The sequence below is a fragment of the Manis pentadactyla genome, chromosome 4 (assembly GCF_030020395.1).
Source record: "Manis pentadactyla isolate mManPen7 chromosome 4, mManPen7.hap1, whole genome shotgun sequence".
Lineage (NCBI taxonomy): Eukaryota > Metazoa > Chordata > Mammalia > Pholidota > Manidae > Manis > Manis pentadactyla.
In genome coordinates this window covers 52901743-52926007 of record NC_080022.1, presented here as the reverse complement: position 1 = coordinate 52926007, position 24265 = coordinate 52901743, and the positions used below count along the sequence as shown (strand labels likewise).

The window sequence follows — 24265 nt, the reverse complement described above, 5'->3', positions numbered from 1 at the left end:
AGACAGCATGTCTATAATAGAAAGATCCATTTCCCTCCATTGAAACTTTAAGTCAAGACAAATGAAAGCTAAATATTTGAATATGGAGAGTTATTATTATTAAGTTGACAAACTTAAAAGATAATTTTCAAAAGCACCATGAATTAAAGGGACATGCAAATCAACAGTCTAAAGGGCATAATACACTGTGAAGATTTAAAAAGTCTTTAATAACACACTGTAATAAACATATGATATATTTGTTGTTGATTTTGAAAATTTAAGTGTGATACCATCCTGCCAGCACATTTTAAATAGGACTGCATTAATCTCCCCTCAGGCCATGCCCACACATACACACATTCTCATCTCAGGACTCAGTGCTGGGCAGGATCTCAGAGAGCTCAGAGCCTAAGCCACTAGATACATGACACCCAAGCAGTCAATGCCCCTTCCTTCAGTCTGGTGCAGACATCTTTAATCGATTATGATCCTTTTTTGCCTCTCAAACCTGGGATCTGCCTCAGAGTCTTTTCAACACAGTCAGCACTAAAAATGGATCTGAGTTGAAATGCACAATGAACTTCAGTAAGTGGAAAAAGTGGGATTCAAACCCAGGTCTATTTCCCACATACCTCCTAGCAGCCCATGCTGCCTAGTACTCAAGTCTGTGAACCTGACTTGTTTTTCACCTTGCCTCTCTCTGGCTTCACTAGTTCACCTTGATAAGCACACTTTCTACACTTCCTTATTTACTGCTGGAGCTTATCTGCCACTTGGCCGCAGAAGCCACACACCATAGCCAGTGAGTTTTGCGGGCAGTATGCTTACCCACCGAGACCTTGCAAAGGTCTGCTTTTTTTTTCTACTGGGTGTCTGATTAACTTGCCACACACAGCAGAAACACGGGGTTTTTCTTCTGTGCACACTTCCTTGGCTTGCCTCTTTCCCTCTAAGAAGCAGGTGGGAAAGAAAGCAGACAAACCACACATACCCTCCCCACCCCAAATGGCCCCCATCCAAAAACAGCACAGATTATTTTAAAGGGACCTGAAGTCAGATGGGCAGTATGTCAGGGATCTTAAAACACATAAAATTCCAAAATACAAAACCAAAAAGAAAAATGTACCCAAGTAGGAAAAATGCTTAACACAAAATCACAGAAGGTAGTATTTCTAGCGTCAACCACTTGTACTAGGAGTGGGTATTTCATGCAGCTGATTTCACCAAGAAGAGCTCCTTGTCTATATTTTGGGGGTCTCCATTTATGATTCCAATCACAGCTCCACTCTGACCCCCATCCTGCTGCCACCTGCTTTGGCTCTTTGAATAATGGCCCCTTGTTAGCAGTTTTATGGACTACTGTGGTTTGTCTTCTAAAAAGGCTCAAGAAGGACTCTGATACCCAGACTTCGGGGAGCTTGGGAAGAGAAGCATGGCAGCCAGGGCAGCATTCCAGGCAAGGAAGCAAAGGGTGTGGAAGTGTGGGATTCAGACAGACCTTGACAGCATTTCCATGCAATATTTTCATAGCTTCATCTTACTGCTGCTCACAGTTACACTGCCAGAAATATAGGTTTCATTTTACAGTATTAATTTTATAGAAAGTTAACTCTATGTCACTTGGTGTTTCTAACCTAAGTTTGAATTGCTGATTGAATATAATTTGGGATCAATGACAAATGAATAGATTCTTGGCAGTGCTAACAGTTCCTCAGAAATTGTTCCCCATGTGTCCCTGGACATTAATTACCACTCAGTTCTTGGGCTACAGCAAAGATAATTTCAAGTCACAGGCTCATTAAGTGATTGTGATGATTCTGAGGAATTTTGTTCTCAGCTTCAAGATCTATTCCTTTAGATAACCACATGTTCAGCTTCTCAGATAGAATGATAATAAAAACAGATAAAATATTTTAAAATATGAATAACCTCCCTGAAAAATATTATTTTTCAAGGCCACATTTTTTAAAAGAAAGACTGATTATTTTATGTGAAAAGTTTAATATTAGTAATTCCCCCTCACAAAAGAATGTTTAGTAAGCTTTTTTTTCCCTGAAAGGAAGGCTGAACTTGAAATGAGAACAATTAATACAACTTAACCTGAGCTCCACTGATTCCAGGGCGAGCAGCAGCTTTGGTGAGAGGCACGACTACCAGCCATGATCCTATAGGTCTCCACTGATGGATTCAGCTCTTCTCCTGTTCTCCTCACCACGGCAGAAGGATGAAACAGTTCCAAGTGCATTTAATGCCAGACTAGCAATCTCTCTTGGTGTAAAATTATTGTGATAATAGTGAATTAATATGTGCCAATTAGGAGACAGTAGCATATTTAATGGGGATATACACCTATATTAAAATACTAATTTCTGCCACTTATTAATTTTGTGATCATGAGCAAGTTATTTAACATCTTTTGACCTTTATTTTCTCATCTGTACAATGAGGACAGTAAAGGCCATCTCACAGGACTGTTGTAAGGATTAAATCAGATAATGGACAAAAACTGCCCTGCATAGTGCCTAGCACAGAGTGGACGCTCAAGATCTTTCACGCCTTCCCCTCGGTCTAATAAGGCAGATAGTTGCCATCTCTACATGGACATACTCCTGTTAGCCACTATGTCACTGACTAGGTTTGAAGTAACCCATTTGACATGCCTTTAGAAAGACCCTAGATTTTGAATGCCTTACTAATCCAAGCCAATCTTTTCATTTTGCGGGGTTTCCTGAATTCATCACCAATTCTTTAAGAACATAAGTGTTTTTGTGTGTTTTTATTCAATTTTGGCAAATCAAGCATGTTTTTAGAAAACGCCAGCCCTTATCTTTCCTGACCTCTGCAGGAGGGCAAACCATCCTCCCGATTTGATCAATAGGAGCTATTATCTTTGCAGCTTCACTGATGATTGACTTTTTGGCACTGATTCTGCAAACCATAAGGTTTTGGTATTTAAGCCTGAACAGTGGGAGTGTTTATTTGGAGAGAAGGAAAAGAATAAGCCTTGAATCCTCCTCATTGATAAAAGCCTGTGCTCTCCGAAGGATTACTGGTTCATCTCAGCGGTTGGCAGGTAGAGACCCAACACTCACAGGACGTGGAAGCTCTTCTAAGAAGCACCCAGCCATGCCACATCCTGTATCCTCATCTGGCAATACATGAAGTTACACAGGCACAAACCAGCATACTCACGAGGTCAGGGGCCAGCCCAGTGGTCTCAAAGGCCAAGTATGAGGGAACAACCCCAATGCCTTTCTTGACCAGGGTCACTGAGTCCTTCAGTGTTACCTCTGGATGGGCCTTAGCGTCCCAGGACTTATATATCAAACTAGGTTCTTTGTATCCTCAAGATTGTGTGGATGTATCATTATGGGAGGCACAAGAGGATTTGCGGGTAGAGAAGACAAGAGGACAAGACTCTAGGCCCTCCTTCAATAACTTACATTTCTGTTTTACATATTCAGGTGCTGTGGGAAAGGCTCTGATGCTTTAAACAAAAAAAATTTAAGCTTCTTATGTGATATAATCTTTTCATTTACAGATGAAGAACATGTGGCCCACAACAGTCAAGTTACTTGGTCAAAATCACCGTTCTAAGATAAAGCTAGACTGTAGAAATCACTTAAAAGCAAGTGTATGCTGCCTTCTCGCTGAGCCCCATTTCCTTCTGTCCGTACCCCTAGGATGTGATATGTAGCCTTAGAGTCTGAGTTCAGAGAGACACTCAGGGAATTTCCAAACAGCCAGTGTCAGTCCCACAAAAGGGGTACACTTTCTTCTGTGGTTAAAGAAAGGTCTCTGGGATCATTTGGTGAAAGGGAAGGAGGCGGGGGCACTGACGGCTTTGAGCTCTCTGGCTGGCAGTGTTACATTAGGCAGCATCCAGTGAGGGCTCTCCGTCTTGGTCCCTTCCTCTCTTCAGTGCCTCCGTGGAGAAGCCCACAGCTAGCGGTCTCCTTCATGACAATCCCTGGTTGGGAAAGGAACTCTGCTCTCCTCAGCACAAGGGCAGGCAGGCTACATTCCCCAACAGCACAAGGGTTTAGTCAGCCTGGGCACTGCTCCAGCCCGGGGTTCATAGCCACCCCACATCTAGAGTCTTGAATGAGGGGCCCCTTTACGCTGGGGAGTCTCCCTCACCCCATGGGGATAGTCAGGAGTAGAGAACTGCTATGCACAGTATCTCTGAGGACCTCATAGTTCTCAGTGACCTCAAATTTGGATTTTGATGTAATCTTTAAATGAAGTTATCAGTATAGTCACAGAGAAAGAAAAGGGCACAATCCCATTTCAGGGGCTTGGTAGATACATGTGGCTGACGGCACAGGTACAGAACATTTCTGTTACTGCAGAAAGTGCTACTGGACAGCACTAGGCTAGAGTAGGATGCACAAACTTTTCTGTGAAGAGTTAGAAAGTGAACATTTTAGTCTTCATGGGCCAAACAAATGGTCTCTGTCATACCTACTCAACATTGCCTGGGAAGTGTGAAAACAGCTACAGACAATATGTAAATGAATTGGCATAGCTGTGTTCCAATTAAACTTTATTTACAAAAAAAAAGGAAAGAAAAAGAAAAAGGGCACAATCCTGCAACCTTAAACCCAATTACCCAACCATACGACCTGGACTGCACTGTTATCGTATAACCTGTAATGAGTTTGTAAACAGCCCAACTACTGTACATGTGGCAAATCCATTAACTTGTTGAAGAAAAATTAAAAATATACCAAAGTTTGTGATATTATTAATATTTTTATGTAGAGGCAATTGAAAAAAGAAACATTGTCCAGGTTCTCTCAATGCCTGACAGGTTTTACATCTCAACCATTCTATAATGTATCATTATTATCTCCATTCTAGGATTGAAGAATCTGAGGCAGAGATATTAAGGCATTTGCTTACTCAGCTTGTTGGGGTGGGGGTGGGAATTACAATCAAACCCAGGCAGTCTGACAGCAGAGCTAAAGTGTCTCCAACTGTGCCAAAACGCTGGGAGGCAGTGGCAATGTGCTGAGAGGTGTACCCACTTGCTCTCTGGATTCAGCCCCCTTTCACCCTAGAGGACCCCTGTGAACTCAAAGCTCTGCAGAACCTAGTTAGAGAACTAGCACCAGAAGCCACACTCCTCCTCAATGTTTGGTTACCTAATTTTAAAACCCAAAAAGGTTGGTGGAAAGGGAAGAGAGGAAATACTTCCTTGAATCACATGTAAATGCCTTTTTTTTTCCTTCAGAAATACTATTTCCTTTCTAAATCTGTTAAATAAATATTACAGATCACATACTGTTCTTTTATTTAAAGAAATTATGCTATACAAAGCACCACAATGACACACATCTTAAAGTGAATAAAAATAGTCTTGAAAATGATCTTACTTAAAAACTATCAAAATTGGGCTCTCTTCCATGAAACTCTAGAGATTCACTCACTCATTCACTTATTCATTCATTCATTCAACACACATGTGCATCAACACTTTTCATGTATAAGACTGGGATGAAAACAACCTGGTCTCAACGTTTTTCAAGCACTTACAGTCTAGGGAGAGAAGCATATAGGAACACAATTATAAATCTGTAGTGTTATAGGGCTTCAATAGAAACGGACAGAAATGGCTTCCCCATCTCATTCCCAGTCATTCCTCCTATCCCACCCTAACCAGCCTAAAAACACCAAGAGTACTGAATATAATATTCCAAAAATATATATAATGCATAGCTGAGATTGAAAGAAAAAGAAGTTCTCTGGTACCAAAAAGGAAGAGAATGGTAGCTGATGTGAAGGTACCTATAAATACAGGCCTCCAGGTTGAGGGCTGCAGTTTCAATGCTAATTTGGAAACCAAAGATGTGGCCAGAGAGATTTGAATTCTTGCTTAAAGCCTTCACTAGAGCCTAGGAGAGTGCCCCCATCTGTGGAAAGGCGCTGGAAACACTTTCCCCTACTAGACTCTTGGAGTCCGCCCAGGACTTGAGTTGTAGGGCTTGGGGAGGTGGGGGGAGTCTCTACAAGAAATCACAAGGGTGTGTAAAGACTGGAGCAGTCCAGTGTACCCTTCACCTAGTTTCACTCCATGATTACAGCTCATGTAATCATGGTACAATATCAAAACCAGGAATTTGATATTCTTACAATGTATGAGTATAGTTATATGCCATTTCATCACATGTAGGTTCTTATAACCTCCACTACATAAAATATAAAAAACTATGTCATCCCCACAAAGATCTCCCTCATATTACCCTTTATAGTCACACCCATCTCCATCCTCGGAGCATTCCTAACCCCTGGCACCCACTAATCTGTTTTCCTTCCCTACCATGTTGTTGTTTCAAGAATGTTACAGAAGTGGACTCGTACAATGCCCTTGCTATCTGTCCAATTTGTTCAGTATGTCAACGATTTGTTCTTTTTATTGCTGTGTAGTATTCCATTGTATGGCTGTACTATCCTTTGTTTAACCACTCACCTTGGGCATTTGGTTATTTCCATTTTCTGGCTACGAAAAATAAAACTTAAAAACACACTCACAGACTTTTGTGCTAAATTCAGTAAGAAGGAAGTTGATTCTAGAAGGAGGAGTTATATGCAAGAAGCAGTAAGAAGCAAATACATTGGAAAATATTTTGAAAATGTTAACTAAGATTTGATTCTAAAACTAAGCATGTGATAAGGAGTACGGCAGAGGTAAACAGAGGGTTCCAAGGCAGCCCAGAGGAAAATTACATCCTCTAGTTTGGGAAGGAAAACCCCAAAAGAGTGGGAGAGATGTTCCAGTCTGAGAGGAGGCCTGTGTGTTAGAAATACTATGGCACCTAGGCAGTACAGATAACTCAATAATGGGCACACTCAATTACACAGAAGCAAACTTTTCCAAAAAGTAAACAGTAATTTCAAAACCCAGGAGTATCTAGTTTTTTTGTTTTTGTTTTTGTTGTTTTTTTTTAAGACAAAAAGGAAACATTCCAGCTAGTTACTGGCAAGGCAGGATCTTTTTAAGGCCAGTGCAAAGTCCTAAGAGAAATTTCAAAATGGCTCAAACCTTATTTTCCCCAAAGAGAAGTTCAATGCATGGACCCAAAGTTAGTACTCCCTCATTCACCATGGTGCCACCAGACTCAATGGATACTTAGTACAATGAAAGGTTAGTTTATTTCTGGCTTCAGAACAAGTTGGCAAAGACAGAGTAAAGAAAAGGAGGAAGCAAGCAAAAAATGCTTAGCTCAGAAATTGGTCATATCTGCCTACCAAGCTTTCATTTCCTTTCCTTTCAGGTGCTGCAGACACCTCAGATTTTCAGGAACATCAACAAACTTACTCTTTCTTCTGGTTTCCACTTGACCGCTCTTCCTTACATGCTTTTCTCCTCAAAAGTGCCTCCTGGCAAATTTTCCTTCTTACCCATCCTGCTGTGTAATCTGTCTTTGTCTTCTGGGGTTTGCCATTTAATTTTCCCTTTCGTATGACACACATACACATTTATTTCCTATTCTATAGTCAATTTTGTAATAAAAGTCTATTACTCTGTAATTGTCTCTAATTAATCCAAAGTCATGTGTCACTCAAAGGAAACAAGAGATCCCAGGAGAGATGCTTTCTTAGCTGCAATCCCACAACAGCCTGAGAGTTTATTCTCGACTCTTGCAAAAAGATGAAGTCTTTGGTTCAATCCTACCCGAAGTGAGAACAAAGTTAAGTTGTGCTGGGTGTTCCCTAAAGTCATAGTATATTACCATACAGTTTGCAAAGCATGGCCACAAAGAATTTCTTTAAATACTCCTTACTTTCACCTGGAGCTTAATATAATTATGTTCACTGGCTTGTACAGATTCCTCCATCCATGCATCCAATCATTCAACAAATATTTACTGAGCACCTACTCTGTCCCAGACTAGCTAAGTGCTAGTAAGGTGCTGGGGTCTAATGGTGAACAAAATCAAGACTGTCCCTTACTTCATGGAGCTCACTGTGTATGGTAAGGACACAAAGAAGTAAATGAAAGTAAACAGTATGATAAATTCTGTACAGGATGGGGAATAAGTGGGGGTGGAGAGTAAATGGACTTAGCACAGTCTTGGAGGATCCTGTCCTGACCAAAGATTTTGGTGATGAACCTTACATGATTTATGGAGTGCCAGATGTTTAGTTGGACATAATAAATCTGGATAATCTAATTTCCTCCTCTGAATAAAACAGAATAATTTTTCTTAAAAAGTGAACAAAGAGCTGAGAACTCTACAGTGGCTATGTCTTCACCTGCCCTAAACTAACTATGTCTGCAGAATTTGGAAACTAAAAGGTATTTTCTACTGGCAGCAGGGAATGCCTCTCCCAGATTTAGTGATTTGGCTATAGCCCTATATACTTCCTAAATAGAGTCTTTAACAAGGACTGCATCTTTTGTGCTTTTATCTCCTTAGCAACATAAATATCTGCTGGGAATGGAGGATTAGTCTAACCTAAGTGGTTCTAAATTTCCAGTTCCTTTTACCTTTCTAATTTATACTTGGCTCCAGAAAAGAGAGCAAATAATTGCCCATTCAATATGGTACTGTGCACAGGTCAAGTGACCTCTGCTCCAGCCAGACCAATGAAGAAGTGGAATATATACACACAACAGAATATTTGATGCACAACTTTTAGTATAATGTTGACATCAATAAATCTTTGTGTTTGAATCTCAAATAGGATACTTCTGTTTCAAGCTATGTTTAAATCATAGCAAAACAACTATGTAGTTTAAAAGGAAAATAAATCTGCTAATTCAGTGATACTCATTTTTTATAGAAACAACAAAAATAAAACGGGAATTACTCTAATATCCTACTTTACAACTTGCACTTAACTTGATGGTCCATGTGTCCTTTGGCCATCAGTGAGTAAGTGTTCTTCCTTTCATTCTGATTAAACAGTTAACTTCTTGAGGGCAAGGATCATGTCTCACACGTCCTTTGTGGCCTTCCTGGTTTCTGCACCTCGAACAGGCTGGATGTAAGGCAGAAGAGCAGAGGGATGAAAGGTGCTGTGTTGACTTTAAACTCAGACATGTTCAAATCCTGGGCCTATCACATACTAGCTTATGACCTGGAGCAAATCATTTCACCCCTCTAAACTTCAGGTCCTCATTCATAAAATGGGTCTCGTCATAACTGACCATGCAGGACTGTGTGGAGAATTAACTAGGAAAATGGTCAAGGATGAGTGCAGTGCCTGGGAAATGGTAAGCCTTTGGCAAAGTAGCAGCTATCACTACTCAGTAAAGACTTCTTTTTACTTATCAAAGATGTAGTTGGAAGGGTATTTAATACATTTTGTTCCCACATCCAGCTAGGGAGCATTTTAAACAAATATAGATTCTGGACCCCTATCCCTGAACTACTAAATCTCCCCAGGTGAGTCTTACATAACCAGCTTAGGACTGGCTCTCTACAAACCACTAGTTCAGGGAAACTCAAATAATAGCAGGCCTGTAAAAAAAAAAAAAAAAGAGAGAGAGAGAAAGAAAGAAAGAAAAAGAAAAGCACAAGAAAGGTTTAAATAAACTGATATGTTTAATGTAATTTAAGAATTAGAGGAAAGGTAGTAAAACTTAACTCTTGTTTCTGTCCTAAAATTCCAAAGTGGTCAGCACCCTCAGTACTAAGACAGCTCAATGGATCCTAACCAGAACAAAATTGGTGTCTCTTAAATGTCTTTCAAAGTCAAGCATTTATGTTTAACTTGAAGTTTCTCTTAATTGGTTGACCAACAATTTAGCCAATAGACTTTTAGGATGAAAATTATCATCCTATAAAGAATAGGGCAGTATTATCTCAACTAGTATTTATGTTGCACAGGATTTCAACGACTGGAAATTTTATGTTTACAGAGCTCTCCACCAAATGGGCAAATTGGGCACCCTCTAAAAACGTGCAGTCATCCTACTCTAGGCATAGATGGAGCCGGAAACAAAACCCTTTTCAGCTTTGATTCTCAGCCACTTGAAGCGTTTACAAAGAGAAGCCCACTTTGGATGCAGTTGAAAAAGCTATTAAGATTCCAAGCACCTTACAGAAATACAAGTACCTTGTATTTAGGTAGCACTTTTCCTTTCAAGGAAGTCTGTACACAGAACAGACATTAGCTCATGACTCCACATGTGAAGGATCAAGGCCCGAGATAATCATACCCTGGTTGGAGTTGAAGAAACCCAGACTTGGCCAGAGAACCTGCCTAAGGTCCCCTGGCATGTCACAGCTGCCCAGAGAACGGACCCATGCTCTTCCCTCACCACGCCCGGCTCCACGTGGGCTCACTATTACACCGCTGGGGAAGCCGCTTCCCCATTTTAAGGTTTATTTTTTTCTAATTCCCTTTAGCACACTGTTAATTCAATCATTTCAAAGTTCCAAAGACTGAGTAAAATTTTTTAAAAGAACTATTCTCAGAAAAAAAAGTATATTGAAAGTATAATTTGTACCTCTGGCTGTCCCTGGAAACTACATGTTAAAGTAAATGGGATTGAGGGACTCCTGAATTAGTGGAAATTATTTTAATCAGAGAGGTAAATTTAGGAGGATTACTATTATCCTGCAAGATAGTAAGATGGTTTTGCTCCAGTCATATTAGCCTGGTGTGTAGGATCTAGATGGCTGGCAATTTTCAAATACTTAATTTGCTTCAAATTGCTCCAGTTTAAAATGCTTTGCTTGTCTGGACAGGGTTTCCTGTACCATGTCATTGTTGATAGCCTGGGGAAATTAATAATTAAAATTAAATGAGGAAAACATTCAGCAGAGCATAAGTTGGGATCAAAATCCCTTCCCAGATCCTCCTAGCTTAATCTCTCCCTCTTCCGAGGTCCCATAGTGTTTTATCTATTCATCTCTTAAGACACTATATGGTTTATAAGGTGACCTGCAATTGTTCAGTATACTTTTTACTAAGATTGTCTGTTTCTCAAGGCTACAGATGAGGTCTAACTTATCTCTACATTACTCACAGCATCAACTGCCGTGGTATAGGCATTCAACACATGTTTCAGAATGTATAGTTGATGTAAGAGCTGCATTTGCCATCCGTTACCACATTTATTTACATAAGGCAGCATGGTAGATTGCAAAATGGCTGTAATTCATTCTGCCCTGCACCCACACCTGTTTGTAGCTCTACTCATGAGAGCTGCCCCACCTTAAATCAGGGCTGGACTTTCTGACTTACTTTGGCTCACAGAATGTTCCAAGATCAGTGTGGACCAGTCCAGACCAGAGAAACATCCAGCCAACACACTGACACATGAGATAAATAAATGCTTGCTGCTTTGGTCACTAAGCTGAGGGGTGGTTTGTTACACAGCACTGTTTGGGTAACATACCCACTCACAGAGGAGAACTCTTTGGCTCAATGAACTTAGGAACTAGCCTAAAACCATAAAGTGAGAAAGTCAGGATTTGAATCCAGTCTTCCCAATTCTGAAGCCCACAGTCTTTCTACTAAATAAAATCACCAAATTTCAAATATTCTTGTCCATTCTGAAACAAGTTTGAGAAACCAAAGATGAGACAAAGAGGAGGAGCAGAGCTTCCTTTCATTGCTGTGAAGTGCAATGGAGAGCCGCCGGCTAGGCTGAGCCACCCTGCTCCATGTATTGGTTGCTCTTTTCATCAGACTTATGAGATGCAAGAGTACAGGCTCTCTTTCAAACAATGATCTAGAAGGAATGATATCCCCGAACCATAAACTCATAACTCAACAAACAGCAACTGCTAGTCAAAGTAGATGATCTGGTCATTCCCTCAAGCAATAAACTTTTTATTCATTCTCTTAACAGAAAGTAAAATAATGTTGCAAGTAGTTAAATTTGTGAGTATTCTCTTCCACCATCAATCTGCCAAAACTGTTTTGGTTTCTGGTCTGATGAAAACAGTTTGAGTTGGTTTCCAGGTGTCAATATCTACATCTGAAATTTAGTTTTACCCACAGCCTTTAAGCAGCCTTCATATTTGTGGCTGCAGGCATGGGAACTTTTCCCAAGAATTGCAGACCAGGCTTTTGCATTTGCCAGAGTTCCTCTTATGTGAAAAGGGTGAGCTCTTCCTCCTCCCAGAGTGCAAACAACTGCATTTCAGGAAACCTTTTTAGTCAACGGCAGTGAACAGGAACGACCAGAGCTACTGTGCACATGATGGATGGGGCAGCCTGTTTGCTCATGTGTGTCAGCTGCCAAGATGAGCTACTTGATCTCCAGCTGATAAGAGAATGCTCTTAATAGCTGTTTTTCTCAGAGAAGGTGTATGCCTTCCCCATATGGAATGTGGCCATCCATTTTCAGTCAGGGGTGACCAAGGTATTTGGGAAAACTTCTTAAAGCTGGTGGAACCATTCAGAAGAGAAGCAACCCAACAGGTTCTGTTTCGCTTCCTCCCCCTTAAGTTCACAGTCTAGGTGCCAGGCTGTGACATCATCCCCTAGAAGACCTCCCTCTTCCACAAGCCTGCTCTGGTGTCCTTATTTCTCCTGACCTGCTGCCTCAAAATCCCCATTAAGCCACTGTATCCTCAGCACGTGGGAGAAATTTATTTAGTGCTCTTCCAGTGAAAAAGGCTTTTCAAAATTTAAAAGCCATAAAAAGAAAGATGATGAATTTGATTTCATTAAAATAATTTACAGTGGAAAAAGCAAAAAAAAAAAACAAAACCAAAAGACAATAAACTGGGAAGAAAAAATTATAGTAATTCAAAAGGCAAAGGGCTAGCTGCCTTAGTATAATAAGCAAAAGTTCCTATTAATAAGCAAGAAAAGAGCCCAAGAATGCAATAGATAGGTGGACAAAGGAAAGGAATAAACAATTTACAGATAAGGAAATATATATGTGGTTCTTAAACACATGAAAACATGCTAAGCTCACTGATAATAAAAAACATGTAAATTAAAATGTCAATGAGATGTCATTTTTCCCCAATCAATTAGAAATTTTAAAAGAGCTTTGTGACTCTCTATACTGAGAGGGATGTGAGGAAAAGGGAATTCTTATAGGGGTAGGAGTATAAATTGGTACAACGTGGCAATATCTATGACAATTTTAAACATAAATACTCTGTAAGCAGCAATTCCACTTTTAGGAATTCATCTTACAGATGTTCCTCAAACATGCATGAAATGGTATTTACACATGATTTTCAATGCAGTATTGTTTGTACAGAAAAATACTGGAAACAACCTACTTGCCGAGCAACAGGGGACTGTTAAATAAATTACAGCCTATCCAAAATTTACAGTGGAATACAAGGCAACTGTTAAAATTAAAAAAGCTCTTTATGTACTGATTTGGAAAAAAAAACACCAAAAGAAACCCTTGAGTTTTAAAGGGGGGGTTGGGGTGAGCAAAGTACTGTCATATATATAGAAAAACACCTTTTATGTAAAAAATAATAAATGCTTAGGTGTGCTTATATTTGTGGGTATACATAATATATATGTATCACATATATATTATGTATATATATTCTTACATTTACAAATATACATTTTCATTTATATATGTGTAGATATATAAAATAGCTATTAAGGGGATATATAAAAATTGGGAAGTGCTACATCTGAAGAAGGGAAATGAGGGGCTCAGGTCAGGGGTGAGAAAGACTTACTTTTAACTATATATCCTTTTATACTCAAAGAGTTTTATGCCAGGCACAAAATGTTTTTTTAAAAAAGTTTAAATAGAACATTATTCAATGATTCCTCCTTCATCTGATGTTTCTCTTGATGTATGCCTAGTATGCTATGGGACCCCAGAGGAAGAGCACCTCATCAGAGTAGGTGAGAGACTAACAGAGATGCTCATAAAGGTTGCCAAGGGATGTTGACTCTTGAGTTGAGTCTTCAAGGATGAGTAGACAGCTGGGCAGACGAAAGGCTCTTCTGTCCCAGGGAGCTGAGCAAATTTGGGGAACTACAAACAGTTCATTATCTATCACTGCATGTTCATTTTTGCTTTTTTTGAATACTCATTTTTATACCCTCCAGTGCCAGACATTTACTAAATACCTAATACTTGCTGAACCTCACTGGTAGGCAGAAGAGGACATGGGTCAAGAGATGCAGGCTCTGCCCTAAAGGCTCCCACACTAATAAGGGGCAGCACTACTGGCTAGCAGCAGGAGGAGGTGGCAGAGTGGGAGAAGGAAGACCTCTGAAAACACAGCACTAACTAGCAGGACAGCCATACTAATAACATTTTACGTATCAATGATAGCTTGCAAAGTATATTTATACATGTTTTCACAAACATTTCTTGAAATGTTATTATCCCCATTTTAGTTGTGGAAAATCCAAAGATTAGAGAGTGGTATTCCAAAAGTCATTGCTAAAAGGGGCTGAGTAAGACTTGAATCCATGTTCTGTCCCCTCCTTTCATTGGGGACGTTTACTTAAACTGTCATTAATTAAATCTTTTTACTAGGATGTGTACATCTACTTCATCTCTTTAGATATAAAAACCTGAGCAGAAGTCTAACCTATTACATAGTTAACTTGTTACCATGAATGTTTTTTCCATTCTCTGGCATTTAATGTATCATCTAGTACTTACACTATGAACTGTTTGACAGCTACAAGGGTTTTGTGCTTTTTTTTGAGTTCACAAAACAAAACAAAAAAATGTATCAAAAGAAATTCTCCCCAGTGGGTGAAATAGGTGAAGGGGATAAAGAGGCACAAACTTCAAATTATAAAATAGTCACAGGGACAGAGGTATCACATAGGGAATACAGCTCATAATACTGTAATATCTTTGTATGGTGGCAGATGGTAACTAGATTTATCGTGGTGAGCATTTAACAATGTATATGACTGATGAATCACTAAGCTGTTTGTCTGAAACCAATATAATACTGTATATAAACTATATTCCAATAGAAAAAAACAGTAAAAAAAGAAATTCTCCCCAAAAGTTACAATTTTAAAATTTAAGGTCAGGGAATTTTGGTCATACTGTACAGACATCACTATTTTCATTTTCATTTTCTACTGTCATATCATGTTCTCCACACTGAAATGTAAAATGTGAGAGGGAGAGTTAGTCAAGAAAGAAAGTTGATAGAGAAAAGAGGAGGGTCATCGCATTTCATGACACCTTGGTGATGGTAGACTGGTTTCCCCAACACTTAGAGATTAACAGGTACCAATGATCCTCCTTAAGGCGTTCCTTCTTTGTGCAAAGGCCTTCCTTTCTTTCTTTACCTAAGGAAACTCAAAAGCATTAACTCCCGCCCCCCACCCCCTGCCCCTTGTCTACAAACTTCCCTAGGTAGCAGATCTCAATGGATACAGCACCTAAATCACAAACAATGTAACAAAAGGAAAATCTGCTGCTCCTCTAAACCAACCACAGTCCAGAGTAGACACTGGAGACAATAGTGAGGACAGGGGTGAAGAGCTGCCTGTCCCTGCCATTCACTGGTGATTGGCTGTTCTGTTTTGTTTTTGCCACCAGGTGTAGAATGCCTGTGCTGACCTGCTCATCACTGGGCATTGATGATACCATTCCAAACGCATAATATGGCAAACAGGCAAACTAGGAAGTAACCCATTGCCTTGAGTTTGCACAATAAGGCCTTATTTAGCTGTATGTCAGCAATCTGACAACCTCAAATATTTGAAATATGGCTGGCTGTGAACTACAGGTAAATATTTTTCAATGTTCTGAGTGGTTGAAGTAGGAGTCTCAGAGTCCATGCCATAAAGCTCATGTATGACAATTGTAAGTGAATCTACCAGTCCTTTACTAAAACAGGGTTTTTAGTTTACACACAGTTTTAACATGCCTTTCAGTTATAATAGTGCCTATGTTAGGAGGATTCTGGGTTCTCTATAAAGAGCCAAGAAAATTAGGTATTCTCCTTGTCTTTTACTTTTTTGTTTTGTTTTTAAAGAAAGGAAGATATTCTGGCTTTTACCTTTTTTATGTGAACATATGGCATGTGCTTGGAAGGATGATACATGAGGAACTAGGTTTTCAAACACACAGTTCAGTTGCTGTTAGAGTGCCATTCAAGTATTTTTACCCTCAACAAAATAAATCTTCCCTTCTCTGGAAAAGATCTTTGGGATTTGTTTTTAAGGGTAAAAAGGTTCAGAATAAAACTGAAAAGTCTTCTTAGATGTGAAAGAGCTCATAAAGAAAAGACATTTAGGTGAGTTAGGCATGTACATCAGGAATATACAGAATATTTTCAACTACTTAGAAACTTTCAAAAACTGCACCAGTATTTCTAAGGCACTCCATTCATCCTTCCAAGGACAAATTTGGAAACTGCCAATTTAACCTGGCATTGGAGAGTCAATGAATTACAGGACAGAGTCAGGTGGGGTGAAGCAAGCCTTCCAAAGACTTTTGTGTATGAAAACCCAAGTTCAATGTGCTCCTGGGAATTTCAGCCAAAATACCCTTCCACCCCAAGCTTCTGTTCCTGGGCAAGTTTTCAGATGTTCACTTCAACAGTAGAAAAGGTCTACTGCTCTCAAGGCCCTCGGTGGCTATGTCAAAATACATAGCTGTATATCTAAACATGCAGCTCAATTTTATTTCAAAAGTACAGCCTTGTGCCCTTTGCTTGCTGATGGGACCATGAGGAAGGTATATGAGAGCAGGGACTACCTGCTCCTTCTAGCTAGGAAAGAGAAAATATGTGGAGAAAACTCATAATGATGCCAAACTGACCCTAAACTGAATAAAAGCAAGTACTATAGATATCAGGCATTCTGAGCAATGAGGAAGAAATGTTGGGAAGGAATGAAGAGCAGCTTAGTCTGTTAAAATGATTCAACAATATCCATACATTCATATGCACATTCCATATGGACATCATTATTAGGGCGTAAAGCCGGGAGAATGGGAGAAATAATGTAATTTCCAGTCACTCTAATCTACTAGACAAACTGTGGTCCAGAATCAGTTGAGACACATGATGAGAGATCTTGAAACCACATCACTTAAGAAACAGTTGAAGGAAACCAGAATGTTTGGCCAAAGAGAAGACTTGTGAATGACTGACGGCTGTTTTGAAATATCAGAGAGGTGATATATGGAAAGAAGATATGACTTATTCTGTGAGTTTGTAAAGATCACAATCTGGACTGATGAACTGAAGGCAACCATGACACGAGATAAAGAAAAGTTAGACCAAAGCAGGTTTTAACTGAATACAAAGAAGATAAGCTAATAGTCATAGTGGCCCCCAAATAAAATGGATTAATCTATGACCACCAAAAAACTGAAAGCAAATATCACTGACAGCTTACTATTTTCAAACACTGAATTAAGTTTTTTTTGCATGAATTGCCTCATTTCACCCTCCTCTTTCTCTCCTCTTTTATTCACAGTTTACATAAACAGGTTCAGAGAAATTAAATCATTTGTCCCTGTTCACACAACCAGTATGTGGCCAAGCCAGCTTTCAAAGCCAAAGTCCATGCTAACAATTATATTATACTGTTTAAAGGGGAGTTAAAAAAAGAAAAGAAAATACCAAGTATTGGTAAGGATGTAGAAAAACAAATCCTTGTGTACTGCTAGTGGGAATGTAAAATGGTACAGCTTCTGTAGACAATGGCATGGCAGTTTCTCAAAAAATTAAACACAGAATTACCATATGATCCCACCATTCTACTTCTGGATATATACCATCCACCCCCACCCACAAAAAAGGAAGCAGGGACTTAAACATATTTTTGTGCACAAATGTTCATAGCAACATTATTCACAAATAGCCACAATGTGGAAGCAACCTAATTTCCCATTTTCAAATGAATGGATTAACAAAATGTGGTATATACATATAATAGAATATTATTAAACCTTAAAAAGGAAGGACATTCTGACACATGCTATAAAGATGAGCCTTGAAGACATTATGCTAAGGAAAATAAGCCAGTCATAGAAGGACAAATACTATAAGATCCCAATGATATGAGGTTCCTAGAGTAGTCAAATTCATGGAGACAGAAAGTAGAATGGTGGCTGCCAAAGGCTGAGGGGGAGGAGGGAATGGGGTGTTACTGCTTCGTGGGTATAGTTTCAGTTCGGAAAATGGAAAAGTTCTGGAGATGGGTGGCAATGACAGTTACAAAACAGTGTAACTGAATTAATGCCACTGAACTATGCACATAAAGATAGTTAAAATGGCTAATTTTATGTTATGTATATTTAACCACAGTATTTTTTAAAATACTGTGAGTGAGCTGTCCATGGCTGGAAGTGTTCAAGCAGGGACTAGACGTCCATATGTCAGACATGCTGAGGAAGGAATTATTATCCCAAGAAGGGACTGGATAAGTGAACTCTGAGATCCCTTCCAACTCTAAAATTCTATGACAAGATACACACTTCATCAATTACCGAAGTAAAAAAAACATCATTTTATTTTTCTATAAAAATACAGACTACCTTTTTATCCTTGAGCTTCCCAGCCTGGACCCTGAGACAGCTGGGTCCTGGAGTTGATTTACAATCAGATTCTCTCATTGTTTGTAAAGTGTATTACCAGAAAACCATTTCCAGCTCCATTTTAATGAGGGCCAATTTGTTATTTTTTTGGAAACCCCTGACTTCCATTGTTATAGAAAAGATACAAGAAAGGAAAATCTAGGTCTTGTAGTTCAAGAATTAATGAAGGCCCTGAAACAATTATGCCTTAAATATACAGAGGTCTCCTTAATGTAAATAGACTGTATTTCACAGCAAATCTTCTTAGAACAAGGGATCCATTTCAGCATGACCGAGTGGGCAATGTAGCAGGGCTATAGTCTGTACTCAATTTGTGATTTTACTTCCATTGACGTTGACTAATGTACAAATAGCCTGGCTTAAAGGATCTGGGAAACACTAGGTCACAGTATGAAATATATGCTAATATAGCACAATTTATATAAAAATAGAGGAATGTAAATAGCTCACTGAAGCCAGAGGTAGTTGCTCCAGCCAAGTGGGGACTGAGGAACATTGATAATGCAAAGAGTATGTTGTTCTCATGAAACCGTCCAGGAATACTACCCTCAGACTTTCTTCCAGTTTAAATGTAATGATAAATTAAAAGTGAATTTCTGCTGCTCTCTGAAAGTACATGTGTGGCTCTGCATTACTGATCAGGATATGGCATATTAAATAACCTCAATTAAAAGTCAATATGATACAACAATTAGCATTCCCAGTCTCCTGAGTTGAGGGCTACCAGCATACCATGTGGGGATAAACTGACAACCCAAATACCTTGAAACAAGGCTAAGTAAATTAAACCAGCAGGCAGCACGATAAAGTGGAATAAGCATGGTTAAAAATGACTGCTGTTTCTTTAGTCTTTAGGGGTCAGGCATGAGCATTTCGCACTCATTATCTCATTTAATCCTCATGATGTGGGTTATGAACCAGTATATCATGGGACATAATTCAGTCATTAATAAATTTCACTGAACTTGTTCCACAGCTGACTCATCTGTTAGCCCATTCCCGGAGTCGGGCAGCCTCTGATACTTCCTACAAGTCCTGATCGCTTGGATCTGCGTAACAGCATTCAAGGGGGAAAAGAAGCCAAGGCAGAAACAACTGAAAAGCTATTGATGGATTCTGGGTAATTGAAGCAGAAAACCCAGAATTTAAGGCCTAAACATGAAGTTAAAAATCATATATAATTTATTAGACGGCTGTGTTTGATTCTCTTCTACTGTTGTCCATTGTCCACACCATATGGCCACACTTTTCTAAGAACCCCCTGCTGAGAACCTTCACTGGGCATCTATTGTACATGAGATAAAAGTTTACAGGCCTCAGCAGGGCACTCGAAGTCCTTTATAATCTTGTGTCCCGTGATTCCAGCCACGTTCAGTTACAGATCACCATTCCAAATACACTCTGCCTTTTCGGTCCCTGATTCTCTTCTCTGGGCTGCCCATTTCCATCCCTCTGTTCCTCTGCCCCATTCATTCTTTGATATTCAAATTAGGACAGGGATCATTCAAATTAGGAGAGGGATTTATTCACTACTGCAATCTAAGTGCAAGGAATATAACTGGTGTTGAATAAATGTTTACTGAGTGTAGGAACAAGAGCAACATAGAAAGACATAAATGAAATAAAGGAGGGGAGAGAGGGAACAAATTGTCTCCCCTTGTCTTTCATCATTCCTGGCTCTGAGCTATACAGAACCTAGACATACACCCCTTTATACTGTTTTCAAGTTTATCTATTTCTGTATTTTTTTTTCTACCCTAGACTCTCAGCATCCTCAAGGACAGGGACTGTGCCTGTGTAGACAGCCAATACTTAGCTCAGTGTCTAGCAATAAACAAGAAATGACTAAATGAATCTTCTGAAGGTCTTATAAATACTACTAAAAGGGACCTACAGATTATAGTAACACAGAGGTCCCCGTCAACATTTGGACTGGGTTCCGGTGACTCAAATTTGGCTCACTGGGTAAATAAATATCTGACAGAATATTGTCCAAGTAAGGACTCTTTGTGTTGTGGTGAGCCAACTAGACTTAACGCACTGAACCTCTTACTCCTCACAGAACCTCAGAAGGTCTTCACTCAGAAGCTGTTTATATGTACTTTTCACAAGCTTAGTTATCAGATTTCCCAGTCCGGAGTTGACTAGACACAACAAATCGAGAGCAGGAAAGGAGATGGAGGCAGATAAACTAAAGTATTCAGAGGAGAGAGAGAAAGGAGACCCAAGGACTCAAAAAGTTTAACAGCTTGGGGCAATTAGTCCCAAGTTCAACAGACACTGGCTATGAACTCTAAGGGCAGCACCATCCACTAACTCACAATGACGACCAGGCATTAGTGTGAAAGGGTAGACCCTTTTAGGAAGACAGAAGTGTGTGGGCAAACCATTAAAAGATTTCCATTAAATAGCAAACCATTTGGTATTGAATGGGGAATGCTGCAATTAGTTGGAAAAATTCACTTAGGTGAAACAGGTAATGAGCTGACAAAGCTAGATAGAAGAAGTATTTCTACAGAAACCAAAGAGACTTCATCTTGCGTGTCTGTCCATTTCCAGCTATCCAATACATGGAAAAGGACCCAAAGAAACATCGGCATTAAAACACACCTTCAGTCAGGATCCTAAATGCAGTTCCAGGAGAGGCTGCATTCCCAGGCAACCCCAAATCAAATTTTGAAGGCTCTCGGAGCCCTTAACTGGCCCTCTGCACAGGAGATCTTTGGGGAGCTTATGTTCGATACAAAGTCAATATGAAGTCAACAGGAGTAGCTGACTTGAACATCCCAATGACATTCATAGGACTGGTATCCAATGTGGAATTAGCCAGGGACAGTTCTCTGAGCCACAAAACCATCACTGTGCACTTAATCTAATCCTAATCCATGTGGCACTTTTTCAAGGATGGACAAACAAGTTTTAAAAGTGACCAGCTGTGGTCTGGCTTGGGGGTGGGTGAGGGGGCAAATAGTTAGCAGGGAGGCGGCACAGTATCCAGGCCCCAGAACTGTCTCTCCCTGACCAGATCTCTCCCTCCCATCCCACCCGCATAGGCTTCGCTGCATTTGAGGTTCCCAGGGAAATCTGGGGACCCCTTAGGAGAAAACATTCCCATTCAGCCACCTTCACTCACTCCACCTTACTTAGAGCCCATTTTGTACCAGACATTAAGCGAGGTGATTCCACATAAACGATCTCATTTCTGTGGCAAATTTGGGAACGGCAGGTTTCAACTTGGTCTTCGTGAAGCACAGGGCACATGGATAAAGTTCATCAACAGACAGACGGAGGCCTGTTCAGATAAGGGTATGTGTGCCTTGGAAGGAAAGGGAGGAATGTGCTGTTCAGTAATCAACTACAGTGAGCCACACGGGGTGAGATACTTTGCATTCCTTCGTGTCTTAGTTGATCTCTACAATAATTTGGCAACAAAGCATTATATAGTAGATGAGGAAACTGGCTCATTTTTTGACCATCAGTCTAGCTCAAATTCATGCAGTCAGTTGATGATAGAGCCAGGATTCAGTCCATTGGATCTGCTGGGCTGTGAAGGCCAAACTTCCTCCACTCTATCCTGACATTACAGAGCCAAGACATTTTCCTCTTGGGCAGTGGGGAGTCAGAGAAAGTTTTAATGCTGCAGTCTGATGTGATATCATCTTTAATCAGCCCAGCTGGAAATCCTGAGTAATTACAAGGTACAGGCCCCATACTCCTGTCTTACTGAATATTTCTAAAACCTTGAAATCTGGTTCAAAGCAGCTAAAAGAGAAGCCCTAAGGAGGGAGCATAATCCCAGATTAGCCTAGAACCCTGAAAGGAAGTAGAAAGGCCAGCCTCAACTTTCTTAGCCATTGCTTCTAGACAAGTCTGCCTTCCCCTTGTTATCCATCCCTCAGCAGTGTGGGCAAAGCTTAGGTCACTGGACATTCCTTCCCCCCACCCTCAGCACCAATCAGATGCAGGGGCAGAGGACCTGCTACCAGCTGCCAGACTTTGGTATTTCGGGGGTAACAAAGAAACTTCAGAGAGTGATTCATATTACTACACAGTGTTCTCCAGACTTCAGTTTCCATATCTGTAAAATGAGAGGTAATCAATGTCTTTCTGATAGTTGCTATGATCATTAAGAGATAATACTTATAAAATATGGAGCATAATACTCAGCACATTGGAGACTCTTAATCACTGCACCTGAATTTAGAATTTAGTATCTTGAACATTCTCCTGTGCTGCTCATGAAAATTTGGTATGCTTAATAAATCATAGTACTAGCATGAGGTAATTTTTACTGAGTGCTTACCATGTGCCAGGCACTGTTTCAGTTACTTACTTAATCATCACAACAGCCTTGCCAGGTAGGTACTATTATTATTCCCTTTTTCCCCAGTATGAACACTAAGGCGCAGATTAAATTTTCCCAGGTCATATATCTAGCTAACCAGGATGGTCCATTTGGACCATCAGTGTGCTTCCCACTACTCCACTAGTTGTAATTAACTGTTGTTATTACTTTGTATAATTATTACAGCTCCCTTTGGTCCCAATAAGATTCACATCCAACTACTTGAAAGCAACTCCTAGGAACATTCTAATTTACCAAAAGCATATATTTTAAACTCTCCGTGTCTCTGAAAGCACATATGATTCTCTAACACTTCATGCAGTCCCTTCAGTTTAACTTCCTGGCTATTGAAAGACTTCTGGAGCTTGCTCCAAGTTTACTGAGCCTGCCCAGAAAACAAAACCTTCCTAATGGCTTGGGTTTTGTGGACTTCATAAACATTCTTAGAATGATAAAAGGATCACATGTGGTGTTATCTTATTGAATAATGGTCTGGTGTGTCTTCTCCTTAATGAAATGTTTGAGCAGTGTTTTTGTAAGCCAGTGATACATTAGAATAATACCATATATTTATATAGTGCTTTGCGATTTTCAAAGTGCTTTCCCAATTACTGTTTCATCTGAACCTCACCTCAGGCTTGCAAAGCAAGCAGGGCAAATGTTATTACCATCCCCATTTTATAGGCAATGCGGTCAAGCAGAAAGTATCTCAGACTTTGAAGGAAAACAGAATAGGGTTCTGTTCCTTGCTCCTCAATATTTTAGCTGTGTAACTTTGAACTAGTTTCTTCATCTTTCCAAGCTTCAGTTTCTCCATCTGCCAATTAAGGACAATAATTTACAAGGTTATGCAGAAGATCAGATGAGATCCTAAGAGTAAAAGCAATTAGAACAGTGCCTGTTGTTGATGTTTTTAATTTGTATTTTTAGTATTGTTGGCTATTAGGACAAAACATCATTCAAAAGAGGAAACCAAAAGGGAGGCAGTGGAAGTACTGAAAAAAAAAAAAAAACCAGCAAAGTGGGCTGCACTTACTGTCAGGCACTGGCTGCAAAGGGAGAGCCCTGCATCAGCCCAAGAGCACATCCGCCCAGTTTGTGAGGATCTACATCCTGATTGTCTAATTGGATCAGCTCCCTTCTCATCTGAGGTCCTTTCAGAAGATAACACAGGAACGCTCTCTAGGCAAGGATTGGATGGAACAACCCCAACAGAAACCCCTGCCTTTAAAGACAAGCCTCAATGCCTGCTGCAGGGAGGTTTCACTTAGTCCCAGCTGGGAAGTTTCAACAGACCTGGAAAGTTTCATTCTCTGGGCTTACAGCTCTACCGCAGTCCCTCCCAGGACAGACTAGAATATTGGAGCTGGGGCAGAACCCCTGCAAGGAGAGAGCTGAGGAGACTGGGGGACCTGAGTCATCTTCTGGCTTGTCTGGGCTCAGCAAACTGC

At 40.0% G+C, this 24265-nt stretch overlaps 1 protein-coding gene across 5 annotated transcripts in view; it reads right to left on the bottom strand.

Moving 5' to 3' along the window:
- The window catches only part of ROR1 (receptor tyrosine kinase like orphan receptor 1), a 382105-nt gene that overhangs the window by 169731 nt on the left and 188109 nt on the right, over positions 1 to 24265 (bottom strand). The gene's annotated exons all lie outside the window — the stretch shown is intronic.